The sequence below is a fragment of the Camelus bactrianus genome, chromosome 6 (assembly GCF_048773025.1).
Source record: "Camelus bactrianus isolate YW-2024 breed Bactrian camel chromosome 6, ASM4877302v1, whole genome shotgun sequence".
Classification (NCBI taxonomy): Eukaryota; Metazoa; Chordata; class Mammalia; order Artiodactyla; family Camelidae; genus Camelus; species Camelus bactrianus.
Genome location: NC_133544.1, coordinates 86,714,737 through 86,728,902, shown reverse-complemented (window position 1 = coordinate 86,728,902; position 14,166 = coordinate 86,714,737). Strand labels below are relative to the sequence as shown.

Below are 14,166 nucleotides of genomic sequence, written 5' to 3'. Positions count from 1 at the left end.
ATAGCCTGTCCCGCTAACACTCTGAAACCATCAGAAAGAGATATCCCAAAGAATTCATTGCTTCCTTCACCTTTGTGCCCCACAGTGTTAAACTGGGCTTGATGCCAGCTCCGCCTCTTCAAGATCATGTGTCTGACCAAAACCATGAGGTGTTTCTGTTTGGTTGTTACTGTTGCTGTTGTTGTAATTGCTGTTTGCTTCCATCACCCTCTCCACTGGACCCAGCAGGATGCACGGGTGCCGCAGTCTCAGTCCCCACCGCCTACCTCCGCCCACACCCAGCCACAGCCCTGCCCCGAACTTCTCCCTTGGGGTGAGTTCCTGGCAGTTCGTGCAGATGGACTTATGGGCATTATGGGGACCACCCGCACCCTCCTCTAGATGCATCAGCCTCCCAGGGTACCCCCACAGTGACTGATGCCCCCAACAAGTCTGGCAGTTTGGTAGCTAGAAGCCAGGGAGGGCACTATGTCAACACTGCCAGCAGTTTGAGGTTTAAAGGAGAGGCAGTATTCAACCGTGGTGCTCAAGTTAATCTTTCATTTTGGAATACTTCGTGGCTATTTTGGGACTTGCAAAGCAAACAGCCAGATCCCGCCCAAGAACAGGAGGCCTGAGTCTGAAGGGGTGTCATCCTTGAGGGTGGAGCTACGTATCCACAGGGATGCTCAGGAGGGGAGGGGAGGATTTCCTCCGACCTGGGGTGTGATAATGTGATTTATAAAAATATATAAGAAATATATATTTGGTCTTCATCCCTCTTTCTGGCACTGGAATCCTAAAACCCTTAGAATTTTTTAAGTTATGAGAGCAAGAAAGGTGTCTTTTGTTACGACAATAAAATGACTTTTGGAAGGTTGGGTACTGGGTACCAGAAAAACCAATCTAATGATTAGAGGGTTGGAACTTTCAGTCCCTCCTCCTGACCTCCAGGGAGAGGGGAGGGCCTGGAGGTTGAATCAATCACCAGTGGCCAATGAGTTAGTCAGTCACACCTATGTAACAAAGCCTCCACAGAAATCCAAAAGGACAGGGTTCAGAGAGCTTCTCGATTGGGGAACAGATGGGGATTTGGGGGAAATGGCACAATGGAAGACGGCATGGAAGTTCTGTGCCTTTGCCCCATACCCTGCCGTATGTACCTCTTCCGTCTGGCTCTTCTGAAGTCACATCCTTACATAACAGACCAGTAACCTAGTAAGTAAAATGTTTGGGTTCTGTGAGCTGCTCTAGAAGATTAATCAAGCTCAAGAAGGGGACCATTGGAGTCTCTGATCTATAGTCAGTGCGTCAGAATCACAGGTTACAACATGGGCTTGTGACTGGCATCTGAAGTGAAGGGGGATGAAAGGGAGACAGTCTTGTAAGACTGAGTCCTTAACCTGTGGGATATGACAATATCTCTGGGTAGATACTGTCAACATTGAGTTGAATTGTATGACACCCAGCTGGTGCTGGAGAATTGCTTGGTGGTATGGGGGGGGGGGGTCCACAAATTGGAAATTAGTACCAGAACCATTACCAGGGAAAGGAGAGATAAGGGGCTAGATCAAAGCAAGCAAGCAAGCTGGCCTGGGTTGCGAGGCAACCAGTAGAGTCAAGGGAGAGGGTGAGCCTACAAGTGACCCTTTCTGTTATCAAGGCTTTGTTTATTGCGGGAAGAGCCCGTGTCCTTGCTTGGGGGCAGGGATAACAACTGTTTGGAAAGGATATTAAGTGATGGCTATATATCCTTCCGGGGAGAGTCTGAAGCAAGAATCATTGCTGACACCAGCACAGCCTCGGGACAGACAGGGAGACAGGCTCACATTATCTGGGCAGTCTCGGAAATATTTGTGGAGAAGAACCCAGTGTCTCCTGGACAGAGGCAAGACCTGTGTTATCTGGGTGAAAAGGGAAGGGTGACCCCGCCCGGGTGGAGAAGTTGCAGACATCTGGGTTACATCTATTGTATCCAACACAGATATATGCTCCTTTCACGGTGGTGTCTGTACCCTGTCCTAGGATTTCTGGCCCTGCTGCCCTTGCTTTTCCCATAACATAGAATCTACCCAACGAAGTTAGGAGAGACCTCCACAGCAAAGGCAAGTAAGTTGAAGTTTCATGTAGTTCTCTTTCTTGATATCCTATTAAAATATTCATGTCCATTTCTAAGATAAAATAATTCTGCCCAGAGCACTTGAAAGTAATGAAAAAGATTACTGTAAGAGGAGACATTACAACTTCTACCACAGAAATACAAAGGATCATAAGAGAATTCTGTGAACAACTGCATGCAAACAAACTGGATAACCTAGAATAAACAGGTAAGTTTCTAGAAACATACTACCCAGCAGGACTGAATCATGAAAAAATAGAAAATCTGAACAGACTAATTACTAGTAAGGAGATTGAATCAGTAATCAAAAACCTTCCAATAAACAAAAGTCCAGGACCAGATGGCTTCACTGGGGAATTCTATCAAGTATTCAAAAAACAATTAACATCAATCCTTCCCAAACTCTTACAAAAATAAAAGAGGAAAGAACACTTCCATTTACAAGGCGAGTAATGCCCTAATAGCAGAAACAGACAAAGTCAGTGTAAGAAAAAAATTACAGGCCAATATCCCTGATGAATGTAGGTGTAAAACCCACCAACAAAATATCAGCAAAGCAGATTCAACAACACATGAAGACTACCACATACCACGATCAAGCAGGATTTATTCTGGAGACGTAAGGCCGCTTCAACATCCACAAAGCAACCAGTGTGATACACCACATCAACAAAGTGTAGGATAAAAAAGCATATGATCGGGGGAGGGTATAGCTCAAGTGGTAGAGCACATGCTTAGCATGCACAAGGTCCTCGGTTCAATCCCCAGTACCTCCTCTAGAAATAAATAAGTACACCTAATTACCTCCTGATCCCTGCCAAAAAATTTAAAAAGTAGATAAAAAATAAAATAAAAAAGAGAAAAATATATGATCATCTCAATAGATGCAGTAAAAGCATTTGACAACATTCAACATCCAATTATGATTTTTTAAACCCTCAATAAATTGTGTATAGAAGGAATGTATCTCAACACAGTAAAAGCCATATGTGACAAGTCCCCAGCTAACATCATACTCAACAATGAAAAGCTGAGAACTTTTCCTCTAAGATCAGGAATAAGACAAGGATGACAACACTCAACACTTCTATTCAACATAGTATTGTAAGTTCTAGCCTGAACAATTAGGCAAGACACAGAAATAAAATGTACCAAATCAAAAAGGAATAAAACAGTCTCTATTTGTATATTACATTATAACATATGTAGAAAACTCTCAAGACTGCTCCAGAAAATTATTAGAATAAACAAATTCAGTTAAGTTGCAGGATATAAAACCAATATACAAAAATCAGTTGCATTTCCAAACACAAATAATGAACTATCAGAAAGAAATTTAGAAAACAAACCCCATTTATAATTGTATCAAAAAGAATAAAATATCAAGGAAAAAATTAACTTTAAGTTTAATTTAAAAGAGGAGAAAGGCTTATACAATGAAAACACTAACACTGATGAAAGAAATTGAAGACGACAAAAGCCAATGGGAAGGTATTCTATGCTCATGGGTTGGAAGAATTATTATTGCTAAAATGTCTAAACTAACCAAAGCAATCTCAGATTCAGTACAATCTCTATCAAAATTCCAAAGGCATTTTTCACAGAAATTGAACCAACAACTGTAAAATTTATACGGAATCACAAAAGACCCCAAATACCCAAAGTAATCTTGAGGAAAAAATGAAACTGGAAGCACCACACATTCTAATTTCTGATCTATAGTCAGACGCGTTATCCATTGCGCCACTGGCCCCTCATATGCGTTCTAATTTCTAACTATATTACAAAGCTATAGTAATCAAAACAGTACAGTACTGACCTAAAAACACACAGAAACCAATGAAACACAGTAGAGAGCCCAGAAATAAACCCACACATCTATTGCCAATTAAGTTATCACAAAGGAGTTAAGAATAAACAACGGGGGAAAGGACAGTCTCTCCAGTAAGTGGGAAAACTGAAGAGCCACATGCCAAAGCATGAAACTGGACCACTGTCTAATATCACACACAAAAATCAACTCAAAATGGATTGAAGACTTGAATGTAAGACCTTAAACCATAAAAATCCTAGCAGAACACACAGAGGTCACCCCCTTGACTCTGATCTTGGTAACGATTTTTTTGTACTTGACACAAAAAGCAAAGGCAACAAGAGCAAAAATTAACATGGGACTACATCAAACTAAAATGCTTCTCTGCACAGCAAGGGAAACCAACAACAAAACAGACAGGCAGCCTACAGCAGGGGAGGAAATATTTGCAAATCAAGTATCTGATAAGGGGTTAATATCCAAAATATATAAAGAACTTGTACAACTCAATAGCTAGAAAACAGGCTGAAGATCTAAATAGACATTGTTCTACAGAAGACAGAAAGTAGCCAACAGGCACATGAAAAGATGCTCAACACCACTCATCATCAGGGAAATGCAAATCAAAACCACAATGAGCTATGACCTCACACCTGTTAGAATGGCTATTACCAAAAAGACAAGAAATAACAAGCGTTGGCAAGGATGTGGAGAAAAGGAAACACTTGTACGTTGTTGGAGGGAATATAAATTGGTGCAGCCACTGTGGAAAACAGTATGGAGGTTCCTCAGAATAGAACTACCATAGGACCCAGCAATCCCACTTATGGATATTTACCCGAAGTAAAGGAAAACACTAACTCTAAAACACATTTGAAATCCCATGTTTACTGCAGCCTTATTTACAATAGCCAAGACATGGAAACAACTTAAATGCCCATTGATGGATGAACAGATAAAGACAGTGTGGTATAAATATATTTTAAAGCCATAAAAAAGGAAATCCTACCATTTGTAACAGCATAGATGGACCTTGAGGGCATTTATGCTCAGTGAAATAAAACAGAAAAAGAAAATATTCTATGATCTCACTTACTTGTGGAACCTAAAAACAAAACCAAACTCAAGGATACAGAAAACAGACTGGTGGTTGCCAGAGGTAGGGGGTGGGATGTGGGTGAAATGAGTGAAGGGGGTCAAAAGGCACAAACTTCCGTTTATAAAATAAAGCCTGGGGATGCAGGGTGACTGTCGTTAATAATACTATATTGTATTTTCAAAAGTTGTTAAAGAGTAAATCTTGAAAGGTCTCATCACAAGAAAAACATTTTTGTAGCTAAGTGTGGTGATGAGTGTCCACTAGATTATTCTGATGATCATTCTGCAATATTACATACATTGAATCAATGTTGTATACCAAACACTAATACAATGTTTTATGTCAATTACAAATCAATTGCAAAAAATTTCTGCATGTCACTGGGTCTAACAAGAGCTTATAAGTACTCAGCTTGCTAAAGCAAGGTTAAGAAGTAGCACCAAAAGCTGCTGTAAGTTTGCACGGAGGGGGACATGACAGTAAAATTGTTTTTCCTCCCTCTTCTTCCTATTAAAAAAAAAAGGGCATCTTCAGAAACATTATCTACCAGTTATTTATTTATTTTTAATGGAGGTACTACTGGGGTTTGAACCCAGGACCTCGTGCATGCTAAGCACACACTCTACCACTGAGCTATACCCTCCCCACTCAGTTATTTTTTGATAAATCAATTAAATAACTTATAGCCCAGCTTTGAAAGTTAAACTCTAAAGCACTACATGCAACAAAATAAATTCAGACACTCTTCTGCAAAGCAATTAAATGTTCAATTTTTACCTATTTTAGCGACTTGATTAAGGATGGGGATGGCAGTGGGGCCGGCAGAGAGCAAGGCTGGGCCCTGACTCTGTCTGCCTCTCCTACCTTGGAAACATCTCAGAGACCTGTCCGCAGAGCTTGCAGGTGCCAGCCCAAACCTCAGGGTACTGGCCAACCCTCAGGAGGAACGGACCCAGCCAGGAGACGGCTCCTTGCCTGCTCTCTCTTTGCATCAGCAGCCCCATGCTCTCCTCCTGTTTTCTACAATGACTGTGATCAACATGTCTGCTCTGAGCTGGGAATGCTGTCTCAGAACAAGCAGAGACTCAGGGACATTGCCAGTGCTGCCTCCAGTGTCCAACCCTGGCCCTCCTGCAGTCAGGGGCTGAGCACCGGCTTTAGGCCCTGGGGTCCCCCAAAAGAGACTGGTCCCCCACTACAGCTCTTGGACTTGATATCCACATTTGGCTGCTCTGAGTTTCCCCCTGCCCATCCTCTATTAACTGATGCAAGGCACATTAACCCTAACTTGGGGATGGAAAAGGGACTCTAGCTCAGGTGAGCGGATCTGCCCCTCTACTTGGAAGAGCTAGACTAGGACAACCCTGAAGCCTAGCTGAGTTTGGGCTGAAGAAACTGACAAGAGAAAGAGACATCCCAGGCTGTCTGAGCTTCAGCCCCAGACCCGACCACCAAGCCAGCTGGTGAATGGACCCTCTGCAGTTGGACAAGACCAAGAACAGGCTGGGCTGCTGTGAGTTTGTCTGGGAGGGAATCTTAAACAGCCCTCCTAAAGAGTGGGTCCCCAAAGGGTGTCCAGTTAATTGAAAAGAAATAACCTGGACCTGCTGAGAAGTTCAACAAGAAAAGGAAATAAAACCTCTTATGGTTACCAAGGGGGAAAAGGGGTTGGAAGGTATAAATTGGGAGCTCGAGATTAGCAGATACTAACTACTATACATAAAATAGATAACCAACAAGTTTCTTCTATATGGCACAGGGAACAATATTCAATATCTTTTGGTAGCTGATAATGAAAAAGAATATGAAAATGAATATATGTCTGCACATGTATGACTGGAAGATTATGCTGTACACCAGAAATTGACACACAGCGTAAGTTGACTACACTTCCAAAAAAAAGAAAAAGAACCAAAAAAGAACAAGAAGGTTAAAATTATCCCTAAAGTAGCTGTCCAGGACATACTGGTTCTATTCCCATCATTTCAGGTGCTACATGGACTGGGGGTGAGAAGGTGGGGTTCCCCTGGGTGGACAAGGGACCTGGTTCCCCACACAAAGGGTACAGGCCATCTGGCTTTTGCTGGGAAGAATGGGGAGACCTGGGAAGGCTTCCCAGGGGAAATGACCTAGCTAGGACACCGGAAACCCAGCATTGACCATGGAAAGGAGGAGAGGAAAGGGAAGGAGGAAAGGGAAGGAGTTTTCCAGACAAAGGGACAGCACATGAAAAGCTTTCAGGGTGAGACAGAAGAGCGGAGCTTCCCATAGACAGATTACAGGAGACTGCAGATCTGACACTGGGACAACAGCAACACATGAGGCTGAAAATGTGAGTGGCTTGTTTATGAAAAACCTTTTAAGTCAAGGTAAGGATGTTTCCCGCTTTTCCCCCTGCGGAGCACAGTTAGGGAAGAGGGACAGAGTTCAAGTTATAGAACCATCTGCCTGTTGGCAGGGTGGGGTATAGACCAGGGTAACACTTGAAGCACAGGGCCGAGGTAGGAGCATCTTAGACCAGCTCCCAGTGAAACAGAACCACCTGAGATAACAGTGCTACCAAAACGTGCTTAATACGGCCACTGAGCTGGGCACAGTGCCAAGTTTGTTATCCGTATCAATCATCTATCCTGCGCAGCAAGCCCATGGGGAAGACGCTATTCCACCTTACATTTGAGGCAGAGAGAGTCAACAATTTGCCCACGGCCATATAGCAATGAAGACAGAGCCAGAATCCACCCATGGTGCTCTCAACCATTACAGGTCCTCTCTTGAAGGTGGGGGAAAAGTAGACAACAGATTCTAGAGACGGTTAGGAGGCAGAATTGATAGGACTTGGTGGCCAATAAGATATGAGAAGAAGAGTCAAGTCTGATTCCCAAATTTCTACCTTGCATAACTGGATGGATGACAACGCCGCTCACTGAGCACAGGTGCACAGAAGATGGTCCATCTCTGAGGGCATTTCAGGGAGGACAGGGTGGTCAATACTGGCAAATGCTGCTGGAAAGCCCCAAAGGAAAAAGTCTGAAAGGTTTATGGGAGATATGAGGAACAGCAGAAGCAGTGGATTCAGTGGGAGTGGGTTAAGGGATCGAAGCAACGTCGAGAAACAAGAGTGTGTAGACAACTCCGTAGAAGAACTTGGCTGTGACGTGAAAGGAGAGAAACGTCCCATGAGGAGGGCTTGCAGTTTTGCTATTGTGTTAATATGACCGAGACCCGAGCAGCTCCCACACGGTGACAGGAGGGACTATGAACAGGGTCAACTTGGTGGGTTCAGTAAAAAGCAAAGGGATTTGCCACTAGGTGGTTCCTGTTTTATCTGGGGGTGCTGTGGGGGTGGTAATAGAGCACCTCATATATCTGTTAGGTGCTGTGCCCACGGTTATGCTGGCTTGTCCTCCTGTGTTCTTCCTGTTATATGGCTTCTTAAAAGGTTTCTTTTGCTTTTTCTCAAGCAAGTAGCTTTGAAATACTCCTTTTTGTATAAAGTAGAATTATAATATTTAGTATTTAAGCCATCTTGTCGGATAGGTTGCTTTCTCTCTCAAGAGGGGACTTAATTTCAAACGGGCTTGTGGAGAAGGTGTACTGCACAGGATTCGGAATAAATGTTCTGTTGTTGAGATCAGGAGGCTTGTGTACTGAGATGGGTGAGGAATCCCTTACACATTTTAGACGGCAATGCAGCTTTCAGAAATCCACTTACAAGTTGTATGCCCAAAGAACTCTTTTGAAAAATAAGTAGTTTCTCCATTTTTGGTTTGTATTATAAAAAGGGCGGGGGGGGGGGGGGATGAAGAGTCCACATAAAGACCATGGAGGCTGGATTGATTTGGAAGATGCTCTTAATTAACCTTTTATAGTGAGGGTTCCAGATAGACTCAGCGTCCAAAAGCACAGTCTGTGTAGTAATGTATCCAAATGTAGAGAGATGGGTGGGGGAGGTGGAGAAAAAGAAGAAGAGAGGGAGAGGGTGCTTAGTGTAAAAACCCGGAAAACAAAACTAAGGACAAAATTTCACCCGTCTTCTAACGGACAATCCTATCTGTCTACCTCCAGGCTTCTGGTAATGCATCAAAAAGTCACTCTGTACACACAGTTATGAAGTCTGCTCTTTTCACTTCGTATTATATGCTACGCCACTGCTCATGCCATGAGGACCTCTTTGTAAACATCATTCAAATGGCAGCATTTGATCCCAGCCCCGAGACTTCCTGTAGCCCGTTTCCTCATTCACAGGGCCCCTCTTGGGCAGTGAGTATTTGCCATCTGCTTGTTTGCAGAGTCAGGTGGCAACCAGGGGCTTGCGGCTAAGAGGAGTGGGGGCCTTGCCCTCCAAACAATATAATTTCTCTGACTGGCTGGGCTTGACTTTTTATTGTGTTGAAGCAATAAAAAATCAGCCAGCAGGAAAATGTTAAGCTTGATCATTCAAGGATTACCATTTCTCCGGTTTTTCTATTTTCTTGGTTTCTGAGCCAATAATTATTTACTTAAGTTCCTATGAGCTTGGCCTGGCTCAGAGTTTGGGACAAACGAAGGCGTTACACTTCACAGCCTTAAGTAAATAAGTTAATAGGTTTGATGTCCTTCTGTCATCCAAGAGGAAAGACTTTGATGGACAGGCATCTCCTGGTCACATAATAAAATATAAAACACCTACCCAGATGCCACCTCCCACAATGCTGTAGGAATTCTTCCCCATCCCGGACCCCCAGCCCCCTAAACAGACTGTGGGATGCTAAATCCCTCCGCCTAACGAGCCCAGCGCTGGGCCTTGGCCATGCTGGGCTACTCTTCCTCTCCACATGGTAACCTTCCTGCAAGCCCTACCCGCGCAATTTTCCCAGACTAAAATGTCTGACTTTCTCAACTGCTGGGGAGCAATTAATCCAAGCTTCAGCTTCTTACCCTGTAAAATGGGAAGAGTGTTACTTAGTCATATGGTTGCAGGAATCTGAAATCGAGTTTACTTCTGCCAAAAGAAGAAGTAAAGATGGTGATTAGGAAGTGTCCCCACACAGAAGGGACCCTGATATTCTCAAGGGAAGGAGGCTGACATTTCTCACCATATGTTAGTTTCAGTCCTTTGACTTACGAAGCTGAGATGAAGGCATTGGACCACTAAGAAGCCATTCCACATTATCTAGAAGGCTGGTATTAGGAGGAACTAAATTCAGGGAAGAAAGAGCCACGGCTTCTGATGCAGCAACTGGGGGAGTTTCAGAGCCCTGGAAACTCCCGAGCCACCGCGGAGCACCCTCTGCTTGCCCAGTGCAGCGTTGCAGGCATCAACGTGGGAGCAGAACGCCTGGGTTCAGATCCCAACGAGGCTACTTCTTGGCAGCATGACTTACTTGGATGTGTTCTTTAACCTCTCTGTGCCTTGGTTTCCTCATCAAGAATGAGTTCAATTTCACAGAGTTACAATACAATATGAATAGATTTAAAACCCTTAGAGGAATACAACGAGTATCCGGACACAAAGAAATAACTCTACAGACGTTTGTTATAATTAATCAGATGCTGTTTGAGATCTAACTCAACTCTTTCCTTTCCCTTCGAAGAAACTCCTGACGTTGGAGGAGCAGCAGAGGGTCAACTATTGAACACAGGATTCGTGCTTTTTCTGGGCTAGACACACACAACTACATGTTTTACTCATTGAGTTCCAACAGCAATCCTGTGAAGTTGATGCTGTTATTCCCATTATACAGATGATAAAATAGAGGCTTAGACTGATTAAGTCACTTGCCCAGATCAGCAAAGGAGGTGAGGAGGAAGGGTCACTTCACTGGGTGTCCCCCACCTTCAGCGGAAGGAAGCAGGCTTTATCCCTGTTTGTACCATCCAGAACCTTTCATTTAGCAAGCTCTCCCAAGTATTTTTGGATTGATTAATTTATTAAGTGTGCAGCTAGCTTGACCTCTGAGGAAACCTCAACTTCACTATTTTTCGCTTTTGAATAACACGCGTCAGCATATGCAGCAAGATGCTTATTTAATAGATAGCTCTGGCATAATTAGCTTTCCATCGGGAACACATAAAGTCAGATCCATACTTCATCCCAAATACAAAATACATTCAAATCAATTAAAACTTAGTTTTAAGCAGACTCACAGACATAGTAAACAATCTTATGGTTACTGGGGAACGGGAAGGGGAAGGGATAAATTTGGGAGCTTGAGATTTACAAATGTTAGCCACTATATACAAAAACAGATTTTAAAAAAACTCAATTTTAATATAAAAGCAATAGAAAAACTGGAGGATAATACTTGTATTGCTTCAGGGGAAAGACGATCTTTTAAAGCAAGACAAGTAACACAGATGCTGTAAGTAAAATTTGAAAGCCTGCGACTTCACAGGATACAAGTTTGTTTCAGTGTGGCAGAAGACACCACAAGCAAAGTCAGCCCAGGGACAATAATGTTCACTTAACACCCGTAATAAGTTATTTCTTCTATATGACAACTAGAGGTAGCCATGTCCTGCTAAAATTTGCAGGAATATGTTTTGTGACGGGCCCATGATGTCTCATCAGGTGGGTACAGGGGTTGTGGGACAACAGTTTCACTTTACTGCATATGCAAGATAAATAGAATCAACCAATTCTAAGTAATTTATTGAACAAATCAGTAAGTTAATTCTATTTAAATCCTTTTAGCAGCAACTGGGACTTTCAAAGTGCTTTCACATACATGTTGTCCTTAGCCTGGCCAAATAGGCACATCTCTGGCTGTATATGCAACAACATTCTCCCTCTTCATTCCATTCCTCACTCACTAGCCTCCTTGCTAGTCCTCAGACATTCCTTTAACATCTCCTGCCTCAGGACCTTTGCACATACATTTCCTTCCTTTGGATACTCTTGCCTCACATAGTCTCTTGCTTGATCCCTCATTTCATTTAGCTCTCTCCACAAACGCTCCCCCCTCAGTCAGGCCTTCCCTGACCACAAGGGCAGGGACTCTGCTTTGCTTCTACTGTGTCCTCTGTGCCTAATGCAGTGCCCTGCCCATAGCAGGAACTCAAATGAAAATCTGTTGACTCATACGATTAATAAATTATTTCACTTAATTTGATATGCATAATAAAAAGGTCCATTTATCCGAGATATTTACATTGCTTGATTTAAATGCTAATACATGCCCTGTTTTGTTTTGTTTTAACATCCATCCAGCTCAACACACCTGCCTGCCTGAAGCATTTAAAGGTTCATTCTTTCCAAATGTGCCAATGTGAATTATTCCCACTACAGAGATCCCACTGTCTAAACAACTCTTGTGAAGCCAACACTTGCAACAATGACTACTGCAGTATCACCCATCCTTATTCCTCCAGCTCACGACACAAAGCAGGCAGCATGGAAATCCAGCAACCTGACAACTGTAAGCAAGTCACCTCACAGCATTCCTTTTCTGTGACGATTCCAGGTTAAAGTGCCATTTCATTGTCATTTTCTGCAATAATTTCCACCTAAACATGAAGCTGTCCTGCCACTATCCCTGTGCTACCTGCAGTCACACAGGGGGCAGGTTTCACCACAAGCCTCTGCAGGTCCCAGCAGGGAACAGAGACATGAGTGTTCTACATCAGGGCCACGCTCAATGGGCCATTGATTCTTGGAGAAGGATAAATGTGATTTCCATCATCTAGCCTGGGGCAGAGGGTGAATAAAATATACAAAGTAGATTTAAAATCTTTGTTCTCACAGATTCAATATGATCCCTATCAAATTACCCAGGACATTTTTCACAAAACTAGAACAAACAATCCTAAAATCTATACGGAATCACAAAAAAACCAGAATTGCCAAAACAGTGTTGAAGGAAAAGAACAAAGCTGGAGGAATAACCCTCCCAGACTTCAGACAATACTACAGAGCTACAGTAATCAAAACAGCGTGGATCTGGCATAAAAACAGACACACAGATCAACGGAACAGAATAGAGAGCCCAGAAGTAAACCCAACAACCTACCATCAATTAATCTTCGACAAAGGAAGCAAGAATATACAATGGAGAAGGCAGTCTCTTCAGCAAGCGGTGCTGGGAAAACTGGACAGCCACATGTAAATTAATGAAGTTAGAACACTCTCTCACACCACACACAAAAATAAACTCAAAATGGCTTAAAGACTTAAATATAAGACAAGACATGATAAATCTCCTAGAAGAAAACATAGACAAAACATTCTCTGACATAAACCGTAGCCATGTTCTCCTAGGGCAGTCTACCCAGGCAATAGAAATAAAATCAAACATAAACAAATGAGGCCTAATGAAACTTATAAACTTTTGCACATCAAAGGAAACCGTAAGCAAAACAAAACAACAACATACAGAATGGGAGAAAATATTTCCAAATGATGCAACTGACAAAGGCTTAATTTCCAGAATATATAAACAGCTCATACAACTTAGTAACAAAAAAAACAAACAACCCAATCCAAACATGGGCAGAAGACCTAAATAAGCAATTCTCCAATGAACACATATAAATGGCCAATAGGCATATGAAAAAATGCTCAATATCAGATATATCAGAGAAATGCAAATCAAAACTACAATGAAGTATCACTTCACATCAGCCGTCATTCCAAAGTCCATGAATGATAAATGCTGGAAAGAGTGTGGAGAAAAGGGAACCCTCCTACACTGTTGGTGGGAATGTAGTTTGGTGCAGCCATTATGGAAAACTGTATGGAGATTCCTCAAAAGACTAAAAATAGACTTACCACATGATCCAGCAATCCCACTTCTGGGTATATTACTGGAAGGAACTCTAATTCAAAAAGATACATGCACCCCAATGTTCACAGCAGCACTATTGTTGCGGGAAAATGTGTTATAGCTCAGTGTTACAGCTCAGTTGTGACAGCAACCTGGATCCAGGCGAGAGACCAAGCAGCACTCGGAGAGTTGGAGAACTCAGGTTTATTACGCCAGCAGGCAAGAGAAGTTAACACTCCAAGCTCTGGACCCTGTCTGTAGGTTTACACAGGCCTTTTACAGGCTGCCAGTTTTACACTTTGCAACATCATACGCAAATAAAGTATAACAAATTTGACCAACCAGGAACAAGCTTTGTAGAAATAGACCAATCAGGAGTGAGCTCCATGCAAATGAAGTACTACAAATTGACCAA

At 42.7% G+C, this 14,166-nt stretch overlaps 1 protein-coding gene across 1 annotated transcript in view; it reads right to left on the bottom strand.

The window, feature by feature from the left end:
- The window catches only part of GCNT3 (glucosaminyl (N-acetyl) transferase 3, mucin type), a 53,028-nt gene extending 39,120 nt beyond the window's left edge, over positions 1–13,908 (bottom strand). Inside the window, exon 1 of the mRNA XM_074366220.1 lies at positions 13,757–13,908. The gene's annotated coding sequence lies outside the window, so the exon portion shown is untranslated. The remainder of the gene's footprint in view (positions 1–13,756) is intronic.
- Positions 13,909–14,166: the final 258 nt, after the last annotated feature.